We start from the raw sequence: 14062 nt of genomic DNA, 5'->3' as shown, positions 1-14062 counted from the left end.
GAGAGCCTAGAAATAGGCATTTTTAAGGTCACTAAATCCCCTACGGAAAGTTGGCTTGGAGCATTAGTCTACCGACCTCCTGGCCCAAAAACAGACTTTGCGGCTACCGTAATAGACTACATAGCCATCCATGTCCTTGCGTCAAATAAATTCCTGATGCTGGGTGATTTTAATCTTCACTGTGAGGCTCACATAACTCAAGAGATCAGTAATTTCCTCGGTGATCTAGAACAGTTAGGGCTTACACAAAGAGTAATAGGTCCTACCCACCAGGCGGGCCACACCTCGGACCTAATTTTTTCAATATAGATCAGATCAAATGCGATCCTCCGTGGCCTCTTACGTGGACCGATCACTCTATGATCAAGTTTGCAATGCCCAACATCGCCCTTAAATCTCCAACACAGTTGGCTCTCAAAAAACCATCATCCCGTAGGCCCTGGCATAAACTAACGACCTCAGCTTTCAATATAAATTTTCAGGCCGAGCAACAAATACGAAACCATGATCAAGATGCATCTGCTATGCTGACTTTTTTTAATAAGGCTCTTGAAAATTCTTTTGACAAAATTATTCCGACAAGTAAAAAGTCCAGACCAATCCCTTGTCGAACCTCAGCCCAATGGTACTCCTTAGAACTAAGACAGAAAAAATCCTCCTGCAAACAACTAGAGAGACACTGGCGAGCGACCAAGTGTTCTCAAAGTAGACAGATATTTAAACTAGCTCTAACTAGTTACCATCGAAATCTAAAGACTGCCAGACGCCTTTTTTATTCTGAATCAAATTGAGAATGCCAGTAACTCCTCCAAAGCCCTCTTTGGCATTGTTAGAGAATGTATATCACCTGAAGTGTGCAAACAATTGCCTGTGGAATCCCAGGAATTCTGTGATTCCCTAACCGCCTTCTTTCAGGAGAAAATCTCAATTATCTACTCCAATTTTCCTTCACAGGATAACATTCCCCCTTCAATCCTGTCCAGCTTAAAAAGTCCCACTAGCAGGTTAACCTGTTCTCTGGACAGTTTTGTTCCTGCCACACTTGAAGAAGTAATTAAAGCACTAAATGTGGCCAAATCAGGCTCCCCTGCTGACCTTTGCCCCCCTAAAATTATGTCTATTTTATCCCACAGCTGTGCACCAACCATTCAAACAATTTTCAACCACTCTATTCAATCGGGCACTATCCCTATTTCCTGGAAGGAAGCGTTTGTTCGTCCCATCCTAAAAAACCTCTGGCTAACCCGCAGGAGCTCAGCAATTACCGCCCCATTTCACTGCTCCCCCTGCTGGCCAAAATGCTGGAAAGCATTGTAAATAGACAACTAAACAGTTATCTTGAAACCAACAACATCATGGCCCCCTCGCAAACAGGGTTTCGCCCAGGTTTTAGCACAGAGACCGCCCTGTTAGCCGTTACGGACTCTTTGAGGCTGACTGTGGATGCTGGAGGATCTGCCATACTGATTCTCCTTGACCTCTCCGCGGCCTTCGATACCGTCTCCCACACCAGGCTCGCGGAGAGGTTAATATCCTATGGCATCCAGGGTCTAGCCCTTAAATGGCTTCAAAACTTCCTAACGGACAGAGCCCAAACGGTTATCATGGGTCCTTTCCACTCAGATAAAACAACGCTGGACAAGGGTGTCCCACAAGGCTCCTGCCTCAGCCCTACCCTTTTTAACATTTATCTGGCTCCGCTGGCTGAGGCAGTAGAAGCATTAGGTTTCGAAACAATCTCCTATGCACATGACACCCAGCTACTGTTCACCATCGGCCCAAACCCAGAGGCTGACAGGCTCCGGTTAACCAAGGGCAAACATGCAATATCCAACTGGATGACCGACAACTGTCTCCAATTGAACCCTGGTAAAACGGAAGTTATGCTGCTGGGAAAGGCCGCTACCATCTGGACAAACAAATGGTGGCCTTTACAACAGGGTATTCCCCCTGCTCCAAAACAGAGTGTAAAAAACCTGGGTGTGAAACTAGATCGCCTACTGTCAATGAAGGATCATGTAGCAGCCACTATTGGTTCCTGCTACCACAGCCTTCGCCTACTTCGGAAAATGTTCCCATATATCTCAACTGACAACCGTAGAACGCTGATCCAAGTGATGGTGATCAGCCGTTTGGACTACGGGAACGCCTTACTGGCTGAGGTTGGGACCACACTTCAAAACAAACTTCAAGTAATCCAACATACAGCTGCAAGAATGATCCTAAACATGCCTGCTGGTTCTCCGTCATTGCCTTTGTTAAAATCTCTACACTGGCTGCCGGTAAAAAAAAGATCCATCTTCAAAATATGCTGCTTGTCTTTTAATGCTTTAAACGGCCGAGGCCCTCAATATTTACAAAAGAAATTGTACAGATACACCCTTGGTCGTTTGCTGAGATCGGGCTTGGCGAGGCTGCTTCATATTCCTCGCATCCGTCTCAAGCGTACAGGTGGTATGGCTTTCTCCTATCTCGCCCCCAAATACTGGAATAGTCTTCCCAAATTTCTTAGAGATATTCCACTGTATACATCCTTCAGGAAACATCTAAAAGCCTTTCTGTACTAAATTCCAACTCAGCCCCGATGTTGCTATCAGTGATGTTTTACTCTAGGCAGCACCGAGATGGCCCAGGGTGATTCGAGCGCTATACAAGAGTGACTAACATAGCATAACATAACATAACACAGGGGTCTCTGACTCAGTAGATGGGGTCTGATGGAGGGGGTATTTCACCCACACAGTAGTCTCCCACTCAGTGGATGGGTCTGATGGAGGGGGTATTTCACCCACACAGGGGTCTCCCACTCAGTGGATGGGTCTGATGGAGGGGGTATTTCACCCACACAGGGGTCTCTCACTCAGTGGATGGGGTCTGATGGAGGGGGTATTTCATCCACACAGGGGTCTCTCAATCAGTGGATGCAGTCTGATGGAGGGGGTATTTCACCCACACAGGGGTCTCTCACTCACTGGAGGGGGTCTGATGGACAGAGGGGGTATTTCACCCACACAGGGGTCTCTCAATCAGTGGATGTGCTCTGATGGAGGGGGTATTTTACCCACACAGGGGTCTCTCACTCAGTGGATGGGGTCTGATGACGGTGGGAGTATTTCACCCACACAGGGGTCTCTGACTCAGTGGATGGAGTCTGATGGAGGGGGTATTTCACCCACACAGGGGTCTCTCACTCACTGGAGGGGGTCTGATGGACGGAGGGGGTATTTCACCCACACAGGGGTCTCTCAATCAGTGGATGGATTCTGAGGACGGACGGGGTATTCCATCCACACAGGGGTCTCTCACTCAGTGGATGGGGTCTGATGGATGGGGTATATCACCCACACAGGGGTCTCTCACTCAGTGGATGGAGTCTGATGGAGGGGTTATTTCAACCACACAGGGGTCTCTAACTCAGTGGATGGGTTCTGAAGATGGAGGGGGTATTCCATCCACACAGGGGTCTCTAACTCAGTGGATGGGGTCTGAGGATGGAGGGGGTATATCACCCACGCAGGGGTCTCTGACTCAGTGGATGGGGTCTGAGTATAGAGGGGTATTTCGCCCACACAGGGATCTCTCTCTCAGTGGAGGGGGTCTGATGGAGGGGGTATTTCACCCACACAGGGATCTTTCACTCAGTGGAGGGGGTCTGAGGACAGAGGGGGTATTTCACCCACACAGGGGTCTTTCACTCAGTGGAGGGGGTCTGAGTACAGAGAGGGTATTTTACCCACACAGGGGTCTCTCACTCAGTGGAGGGGGTCTGAGGACAGAGGGGGTATTTCATCCTCAAAGGGATCTCTCACTCAGCGGAGGGGGTCTGAGGACAGAGGGGGTATTTCACCCTCACAGGGATCTCTCACTCAGTGGATGGGGTCTGATGGAGGGGGTATTTCACCCACACAGGGGTCTCACTCAGCGGATGGGGTCTGAGGACAGAGGGGGTATTTCACCCTCACAGGGATCTCTCACTCAGTGGATGGGGTCTGATGGAGGGGGTAGTTCACCCACACAGGGGTCTCACTCAGTGGATGGGTCTGATGGAGAGGGTAGTTCACCCACACAGGGGTCTCTCACTCAGTGGATGGGTCTGATGGAGAGGGATGTTCACCCACACAGGGGTCTCTCACTCAGTGGATGGGGTCTGAGGAAGGAGGCAGTATTTCACCCACACAGGGGTCTCTCACTCAGTGGATGGAGTCTGAGGATGGAGGGGGTATTTCACTCACACAGGGGTCTCTCACTCAGTTGAGGGGGTCTGAGGATAGAGGGGGTATTTCACCCACACAGGGATCTCTTACTCAGTGGATGGGGTCTGAGGACGGAGGGGGTATTTCACCCACACAGAGACGGTGGCGAGGCCGAGGTCAGCGGATCTAAGCTGGCGGTTCGGGGTGTAGAAGCTGAGTCGTCTGTTGAGGTAGGCTGGTCAGGTGTTGTGGAGTGCCTTGTGTGCGTGGCTGAGGAGCTTGTTTATTTATTTATTATTGCAATTTGTAAAGCGCAACGTATGCCCGTAGGAGCTTGAAGGATATCCTCTTGATGGGGAGCCAGTGCAGGTCTCTCAGGTGGGATGTGATGTGGCTGTGGCGGGGAATGCCGAGGCTGAGGCTTGCAGAGGCATTCTGTATGCCTTGTAGTTGTTTCTGGAGTTTGCCAGAGGTTCCTGCTTAGAGGGCGTTAGCGTAGTCCTGCCTGCTGGTGACGAGGGCCTGGGTGACTGTCCTTCTGGTTCCGGTGGGGATCCATCTGTAGATCTTGCGGAGCATGCAGAGGGTGTTGAGGCTGGAGGAGGATACGGAGTTGACTTGCTGGGCCATTGACAGGGATGAGTCCAGGATGGACCCCAGATTGTGTGCGTGGTCGGTGGGAGTCGGTGCAGCTCCCTGTGTGGCCGGCATTCAGGAGTCGTTCCAGGTGGACTGGGTGCAGCCGTCTTGTCCGAGTACTGTTTCAGGTGGATGTTCTTCATCCATTCGGCGACGGCCTTCATTCCTTCGTGGAGATTGATTTTGGCGGTGGTGGGGGCCTTGGTGAGGGAGAAGATCAGCTGGGTGTCGTCGGCATATGAGATGATGTTGAGGTCATGCGATCGGGCTATGTGGGTGAGCGGTGCCATGTAGAGTGTCAGGCTGAGGGATGATCCTTGGGGAAATCCGCAGATGATCTTGGTGGCTTTAGATCGTAATGGAGGGAGGCGGACACTCTGTGTTCTGCCAGTGAGGAAGGATGTGGTCCAGTCCATGGTTTAGTCACGTTACCCTGCGTTGTGGAGGCGTGTGCGTAGGGTGTGGTGGCAGACGGTGTCAAAGGCAGCCAAAAGGTCCAGGAAGATGAGGGCTCCGGTTTCTCCGTTGTCCAGCAGGTTCCTGATGTCATCGGTGGTGGCAATGAGGGCAGTTTCGGTGCTGTGGTTGCTCCGGAATTCGGTTTGGGATGGGTACAGGATGTTGTTCTCCTCGAGGAAGAGGGTCAGTTGCCTGTTGGCAATCTTCACTATAACGTTCGCCGGTACGGGAGTAGGGAGATGGGCCAGAAATATTTGAGGTCCTTATGGTTCGCCCTGGGTTTCTTGAGTACGGCGTGCTTCCAGCTCTCTGGCAAAGTGGCGGTCTCGAAGGAATTGTTTATGATCATGCGGAGATGGGGTGCGATGGTGGAGCTTGCTTTGTTGAAGATGTTGTGCCGGCAGGGGTCTGATCGTATGCCGGAGTGGATGGTGTTCATGATTTTGATGGTGTTGTCATCGTTGACATGGGTACAGGAGAGCAGGGGGTTGGTGTGGCTGGGGGCGGGAAGTCGGACGTGTCGGTGGCTGTCGGGGGCCTGGTTGTTGAAGCTGTCGTGGATGTCTGCGGTCTTACAGTGGAAGAAGGTGGCTAGGGAGTCGCAGAGGTCTTGCAATGGCAGGATGTCGTTGGAGTTGGAGCTGGGGTTAGAGAGTTCCTTCATGATGTTGAAGAGCTCTTTGCTGTTGTGTGCTTTATTGTAAAGCGTTCCTTGAAGGAAGTCCTTTTGACAGTTCGGATGAGTTGGTGGTGTCTGCGGATGGCGCTCTTTTGGGCTGCATTGCTGTCCGGTGGTGTCTGTTTGTGGTGCCACTTCATTTCGAGCCTTCGACAGGTCTGCTCGGATGCCTGGAGGTCGGCGGTGAACCAGATGGATATTCTGTTGATGCATCTGTTTGAGGGTTTCTTGATCTGGGCGAGAGTGTTGGCACAGTCGTCGATCCATTGCCTGAGGTTGCGGGCCGCAGTGTCGGTGTCGGCGGTGTCAGTTGGTGGGTTTTAGGCAAGGGTGGCGATTAGCTGGTCTTCGGTGACTTTGCTCTAGCTGCAGCATTGAGTCCGTTGTGTGTGGTGGTGCATGGTGGGTTTCTCGAAGGGGAAGTGGATGCAGTGGTGGTCGGTCCAGTGGAGTTTGGTGGTGTGGTTGAAGGTGACATAGTTGCTGGCGGAGAAGATGCTGTTGAGCATGTGTCCGGCGGAGTGGGTGGAAGTCGTGACTAGCTGTTTGAGTCCGAGGTTGTTGAGGTTGTCGAGCAGAGTGGTAGAGTTGCTGTTGAGGTGGAAGTTCAGGTCTCTGAGGTGGATGTAGTCAGTGGATGCAAGGGTGTGCGTGCTGACGAAGTCGGGGATGGAGTCGCTGCACTGTGGCCTGGTAGGTCTGTAGACGAGGGTTCCTCTGAGGGTGGTATTGGGGTCGATGTGGATCTGGAAGTGCTGTTGTTCGGCGGCGCTGAGAGTGTCGTCGGTGCTGGTCGAGATTCTGAGGGAGTTCCTGTGGACGATGGTGATTCCTCCTCCTGCTCTGTTGGTACGGTCCCTGCATGTGATCTTGTAGCCGTCCAGGATGGTTATGGCGATGTCGGGTGCAGAGGAGGGGTTCATCCAGGTCTCCGTTAGGAAGGCGACATCCGGGGAGGATGAGTCGGGTCGGTCCCAGAGTGCGATGGGGTGCTTGTGGGCAGAGTGGGTGTTGAGTAGTATGCATCTGAGGTGGTGGCGTCCTACCCCGGTGGGCAGGGTGGCGGCTTGGAGGCCGGCGAAGCTTCAGCTCCGGCAGGAGAAGGGTCCTTGGGTGCGCTTCGGGTGGCCAGTAAGCAGGTGTATGATCGGCCGGCGTTGAGTGCGTGGTCGGTGCTAGTGTGGTAGTGGCGGCGGGCATTGTGGTGTTTGGGGGGCCAAGGGGGTCTGGCGCTGGGCACGGACGAGCGCAGGCAGGTTTGCATTCGGTGCGCTTTCGGCACGGCGGCCATTAGAAGGGGAGGTGGGAGGGAGGAGCAGCTGGGAGACGGGAGCGGGATGAAAGGGCAAGCAGGGGTAGGGGCCGCAGGGGACGCAGCGGCGGGAAGGGGAGAGGAAGGCTGGAATGCTGGAGGGCCACAGAGCAAAAAAGAGGTGGAAGCAAAGAATACAAAGAAAAGGAATACAACAGTGGGCACAAAATAATACAGCAGCAGAATACTACAAAGTAATACAACAGCGGGTAACAGATACCGCAAAAAGTAATACAACAGCAGGCAAATAACAGGCAAAAAGGAACAGAGCGAGCACACAGATACTTACGGCTCACCACTGGGCCACCAGGGATGAGGCGCAGGTGGGAGCCTGCAGGTGGTGGAGGATCTTGAACTCGCGGCAGCAGCGAGATCAGGGACATGGGCACAGACAGGTAGAGATGTGCGGCGTGGGGAGCAACCTGTCTGGATCAGGGTCAAGGGTCGCTCCTATATCTCACTCTTGATTCATGGCTCTTTATTCAACCATCAGCCACTCTCAGCTCCTTTATCTCACATTGATTCCACCTCATGGCTCTTTAATCCACCCCAGACACTCTCGGCTCCTTTATCTCACTCTTGATTCCACCTCATGGCTCTTTAATCCACCTTGAAACCAAGGAGAGGGGCTCATAAAGTCCAATAGAGAAAGAGCACCATAAATAGTTATATAAAACAAGTTTTCCCTATGGACTCTTCTTTTCACTTTATCAGTCATACACGCCACACTCACAGGTTTGGAGCCACCAAGAGGACAATATGCTGCCTGTTTGTTACAAATGTATTCAATATCAGATCATAAATATCTCAAATTGAATCAAATCATTTGATATCACAATATCTAAAATTTCATTACATAAACATCATTACCAATACACATTAAAAAATCATATTCCAAACTAAGTGTATATAAGAAAACACAGTAAATCAATATCAAAATCAATAAAACCTCATACGGAAGGAAAACAAAACCAAGGCCAAGGGTTTAGTAATTCTGCTCTGTGTCCTGCTTCAGATTTAACCTCAATTAGGCATCGAAGCGTTTCGGTGGAGTTTTGTTATTTTCTTCCACCTTCTTCAGGACAATTTACAATAGAGATCCTTCCTCTCTTTCTGCTTTCAATAAAATCTAACAAAAAACATATTACAGTCAGTACCCTTTCGGGCAAATAATACAATTAAAAGCATCTGTAACGATACACTTCTTCTACCTTTATCTGACATATGTAAGACAATTCATTCAGCATCACTATGACATTTATTTTGAGTAAAACCCACAAATAATTATCACATTAATCCTTCTTCACATTCTTGTTATAAATCCTAAGGGGTTCCAAATACTCATCATTCTATTGCGCAGACATACTTATTCTTATTGTCTGATAAGCAATTCTGATCAACAACATCTGATAAAATGTATTAGTTAGAGTCCCTGATTCGTTTCCATAACCGGATCTAGATCTCTCGATTCAAATTCACAATCTTATTAAGACATGACTCCATTAAGCCTTCTATATCTAAATGAACACGTTTTTAGAGCCCACTTATATCGGTCCTCATATAATGTTCCATATTAAGGTCCAACCCTTCCCCTATCAATGTTTAGGGTACTCATTTTCTTTCAGTGATATATCACCTTATTCTTTAAAGTGTGTTGGTTAGACAAAGCCCCTATAGTGCTTCCATATTGCGATCCTTAGACCATTTGTTGTAGGATCTCAATTAACAAAGAGAGAATAGGGATGACGCTTTCCAACATTATACCGACAAAAAATCATTGTGGCCCAATCTTCACTGGCGCCACTATCGTCTATGGTGGCTTTAAAAATTATGTAATTCCATCTCACCTTAAATTAAAAAACCTCAATCAGTTTATTTTCTTCGTTTCCTCTGTATCCAGTTGAGTTATGGAGACAAAGGACCTTAAAAACAACTAGAGCACCGTTCTCCGACGTGCAGTTTGTCTAAAAGAAGGACATTTCCTTATGTAATTATATTCAATGTAGTCAGTTGCCCTTAAAAGGTGAGCTCAGTCAATAGTGGCTTACCTTGAACTACTTATTTCAACCGAACTGTTACTTCCCAGTTTTTCTTGTTTCAATGGTCGGGACACTCATTTATTCCATCCGTACGTATTATGTTTTCAATTTTCTTCAAAATACCAGGGCTATTAAATAAAATACAATATAAATACCAAAGGTAGCCCATTTTTAAAAAAAGAATTCAAAGACCCTTCACCACTACTGCTTATCTTTGCTCACTAGAGAAAGAGATTATCAAGTTATACCTCCCTTTAGCATAGATGCCTGTTGGTTAAATTAAGGCAACACTACACTTTTCTATTTTTATCTAAGACTAGCTTGGTTTACCAACGTCTAGGGATAGTCCATCCCCTGCTGCTGCCCAAGCGGCCTCCTTCGGTAGCGAACAATACACATTTCTTTTTAACAGCTCCCTGCCCCACATCTTAATTTTCCCGAGGGGATGGTGAAACTAACACTTATGTAAAAGAATGAAACTCCCGCTGCCCGCACTCAACTTATGCCCTAACTGCTTGTGAGTTCAACCCCCACCTTATCACATTTGGGGCCTCTCTTATAGGCAATCCCCTTGCCTCTATTGCTCCTGGAGACTCGCATCCACCCCCAGACACTCTCTGCTCCTTTATCTCACTCTTGATTCCACCTCATGGCTCTTTAATCCACCACCAGCCACTCTCGGCTCCTTTATCTCACTCTTGATTCCACCTCATGGCTCTTTAATCCACCACCAGCCACTCTCGGCTCCTTTATCTCACTCTTGATTCCACCTCATGGCTCTTTAATCCACCACCAGCCACTTTTGGCTCCTATATCTCACTCTTGATTCCACCTCATGGCTCTTTAATCCACCCCCAGACACTCCTGGCTCCTTTATCCCACTCTTGATTCCACCTCGTGGCTCTTTAATCCACCCCAGACACTCTCAGCTCCTTTATCTCACACTTGATTCCATCTCATGGCTCTTTCATCCACCTCCAGACACTCCTGGCTCCTTTATCTCACTCTTGATTCCAACTCATGGCTCTTTAATCAACCCCCAGATACTCTCGGCTCCTTTATCTCGCTCTTGATTCCACCTTGTGGCTCTTTAATCCACCCCATACACTCCTCGCTCCTTTATCTCCCTCTTGATTCTACCTCATGGCTCTTTAATCCACCACAGACACTCTTGGCTCCTTTATTTCACTCTTGATTCCACCTTGTGGCTCTTTAATCCACCCTGACACTCTTGGCTCCTTTATCTCACTCTTGATTCCATCTCGTGGCTGTTTAATCCACCCCAGACGCTCTCAGCTACTTTATCTCACTCTTAATTCCACCTCGTGCCTCTTTAATCCACCCCAGACACTCTCGGCTCCTTTATCTAACTCTTCATTCCACCTCGTGGCTCTTCAAACCACCCCAGACACTCTCGGCTCCTTTATCTCACTCTTGATTCTACCTCGTGGCTCTTTAATCCACCCCAGACACTCTTGGCTCCTTTATCTCACTCTTGATTCCATCTTATGGTTCTTTAATCCACCCCAGACACTCTCGGCTCGTTTATCTCACCCTTGATTCCACCTCATGGCTCTTTAATCCACCCCAGACACTCTCGGCTCCTTTATCTCACTCTTGATTCCATCTTATGGTTCTTTAATCCACCCTAGACACTCTCGGCTCATTTATCTCACTCTTCATTCCACCTGATGGCTCTTTAATCCACCCTAGACACTCTCGGCCTGTTTATCTCACTCTTGATTCCACCTCATGGCTCTTTAATCCACCCCAGATGCTCCTGGCACCTTTATCTCACTCTTGATTCCAGCACCTTTATCTCACTCTTGATTCCACCTTGTGGCTCTTTAATCCACCCCATACACTCCTGGCTCCTTTATCTCCCTCTTGATTCTACCTCATGGCTCTTTAATCCACCCCCAGAAACTCCTGGCTCCTTTATCTCACACTTGATTCCACCTCATGGCTCTTTAATCCACCCCAGACACTCTCGGCTCCTTTATCTCACTCTTGATACCACCTCATGGCTCTTTAATCCACCCCAGACACTCCTGGCTCCTTTATCTCACTCTTGATACCACCTCATGGCTCTTTAATCCACCCCAGACACTCCTGGCTCCTTTATCTCACTCTTGATTCCACCTCGTGGCTGTTTAATCCACCCCAGATGCTCTCAGCTACTTTATCTCACTCTTAATTCCACCTTGTGGCTCTTTAATCCATCCCAGACACTCTCGGCTCCTTTATCTAACTCTTCATTCCACCTCGTGGGTCTTTAATCCACCCCATACACTCCTGGCTCCTTTATCTCCCTCTTGATTCCACCTCGTGGCTCTTTAATCCACCCCAGACACTCTCGGCTCCTTTATCTCACTCTTGATTCTACCTCGTGGCTCTTTAATCCACCCCAGACACTCTCGGCTCGTTTATCTCACTCTTGATTCCACCTCATGGCTCTTTAATCCACCCCAGATGCTCTTGGCTCCTTTATCTCACTCTTGATTCCACCTCATGGGTCTTTAATCCACCACCAGCCACTCTCCTTATCTCACTTGTGTAGGTTCCTGCTTTCCCCCTTTGTTGGTTCCCTCCCTCCCTGTTTGTATATTGCTAACTAGGACACATGCTTGTGTCCCACTTTATGTATTGTTTTGTTAAAACTGTCTAATATTATTGATCAAGTAAAAATTAGACCTCTGTCCGGCTGGACATGTCCCCAAAATATAGTTGCTATTGAGTTTATATTCTTTTAAGAAATTAATCCTTGTTCTAGGGACCACTGTTGTTTAAAATGGAGATTGAGAGAGGCAGGATGTGTACCTCAATCTCCAGAGCCTCTACCTTCATATCTGGAGATTGAGAGTGGCAGGACCTGCAGCTCACCTTCCAGAGCCTCAACCTTCACATACGGAGAATGGAGGGTCAGGACCCGCACCTCACCCTGCAGAGCCTCCGCTTTCTTGTCTGGAGATCGAGAGCGGCAGGACCAATGCTTGCCCTGCAGAGCCTCCACCTTCATGTCTGCAGATTGAGGGGGCGGGACCCGCACCTCACCCTGCAGAGCCTCCACCTTCATGTCCAGAGATTGAGGGGGCGGGACACATGCCTCACCCTCCAGAGCCTCCACCTTTATGTACGCAGAATTGAGGGGCAGGAACCGCACCCCACTCTGCAGAGCCTCCACCTTCCAGTCTGGAGATCGAGAGGGGCAAGACCCACGCTTGACCTGCAGAGCCTCCAACTTCATGTCCGCAGATTGAGGGGGCAGGAACCACGCTTGCCCCTTAGAGCCTCCACCTTCATGTCTGGAGATCGAGACGGGCGGAACCCGAGCTCGCCCTGCAGAGCCTCCACCTTCATGTCTGGACATTGAGAGGGGCAATACCCATACCTCAACCTCCAGAGCCTCCACCTTCATGTCTTGCAATTGAGAAGGGCATGACCCAGGCCTCCACATGCAGAGCCTCCACCTTTATGTCTGGTGATTGAGGGGGGCGGGACTCGCGTCTCACCCTCTAGAGCCTCAGCCTTCATGTCTAGACATCGAGAGAGGCAGGACGTGTACCTCAATCTCCAGAGTCTCTACATTTATATCTAGAGATTTAGAGGGGCAGGACCAGCAGCTCACCCTCCAGAGACTCCACCTTCATGTCCGGAGATTGAGAGGGGCAAGACCTGTGCCTCACCCTGCAGAAACACCACCTTCATGCCTAGAGATTGAGAGGAGCGGCACCCACACCCCACCCTGCAGAGCCTCCACATTCATGTCTGTAGATTGAGAGGGCAAGACCAGTGCCTCACCCTGCAGGGCCACCACCTTCATGTCTGGAGATTGAGAGTGGCAGGAGCCGCACCTCACCCTGCAGAGCCTCCACCTTAATTTCTAGAGATTGAAAGGGGCATAGGAGCTCCTTCCAGTTGCCAATGGAGGTGGTTGATGTAATTTTGTCAGCTTATTGTCCCCCCACCTAGTCAGTCTATTCTGGAAGGTAAAACTCATACATCGTCTGGAGTGTTGATCATAACATGGACCCTTCAAAGGCTCTCCTTTCAGAAACTTTCCATTGTGCTTTGTCACTGGTCCAGCAAAGTTCTGCAGTAGACAAAGGATACATTGCTGCCCTGTCCAGCATGCCTCATACAATCTCCATTCATATCCTCATTTTTTAAGGGCCTGGCACATATTGTTGCACCTATTCCCTTTCTCATGTGTCAATGGTCTTTGTTGGACTTGGCCCTTTTTGCAGGCTCATCCCTAAACTATTTGCCTTTCTCCTAGCCTTTTTGCTGACATGGTGTTGGTGGTTTTAGGACTCTGGGCACTCTAGCACTGCTGTCCAGTGTAAAGTGCGTGTGCTCTCTGTGTTACCTATGGGAAGATTGGTCTACACCGATTTGGCCTATTTAATATACCTGTCAGTCCCTTGTAAAGTGGTATCTCATATACCCAGGGCTAGTAAATTAAATGCTACTGGTGGGCTTGCAGCGCTGATTGCACCACCCACCAAAGTTGCCTTTCAAACCTATCTCAGGCCTCTGCCATTGCAGGGCCTATACGCGCACTGTTACAACCGCTGTGACGTGGCACCTAAAGTGTGTGCCATGTCTGTGAGCCCCCTTTTACTACTTGTCAGTCACCCCAAAGGTAAGCCCCAGTTAGCCCTATGAACAGGGTGCATTGTAGGTAAACGGTAGAACATGTACTTTAAGTGAGTGACATGTGCTGGTAGTGACAAACAGC

The 14062-nt window shown here is 49.4% G+C and overlaps 1 protein-coding gene and 1 pseudogene across 1 annotated transcript in view; both read right to left on the bottom strand.

The window, feature by feature from the left end:
* The window catches only part of LOC144806426 (uncharacterized), a 557808-nt gene that overhangs the window by 283216 nt on the left and 260530 nt on the right, over nucleotides 1-14062 (bottom strand). The gene's annotated exons all lie outside the window — the stretch shown is intronic.
* The window catches only part of LOC144806412 (uncharacterized), a 96351-nt pseudogene that overhangs the window by 47464 nt on the left and 34825 nt on the right, over nucleotides 1-14062 (bottom strand).

The sequence above is a fragment of the Lissotriton helveticus genome, assembly GCF_964261635.1.
Source record: "Lissotriton helveticus chromosome 1_1 unlocalized genomic scaffold, aLisHel1.1 SUPER_1_unloc_7, whole genome shotgun sequence".
Taxonomy (NCBI): Eukaryota; Metazoa; Chordata; class Amphibia; order Caudata; family Salamandridae; genus Lissotriton; species Lissotriton helveticus.
The sequence above is the reverse complement of the archived record's forward strand: the minus strand, read 5'-3'. Positions and strand labels throughout refer to the sequence as shown.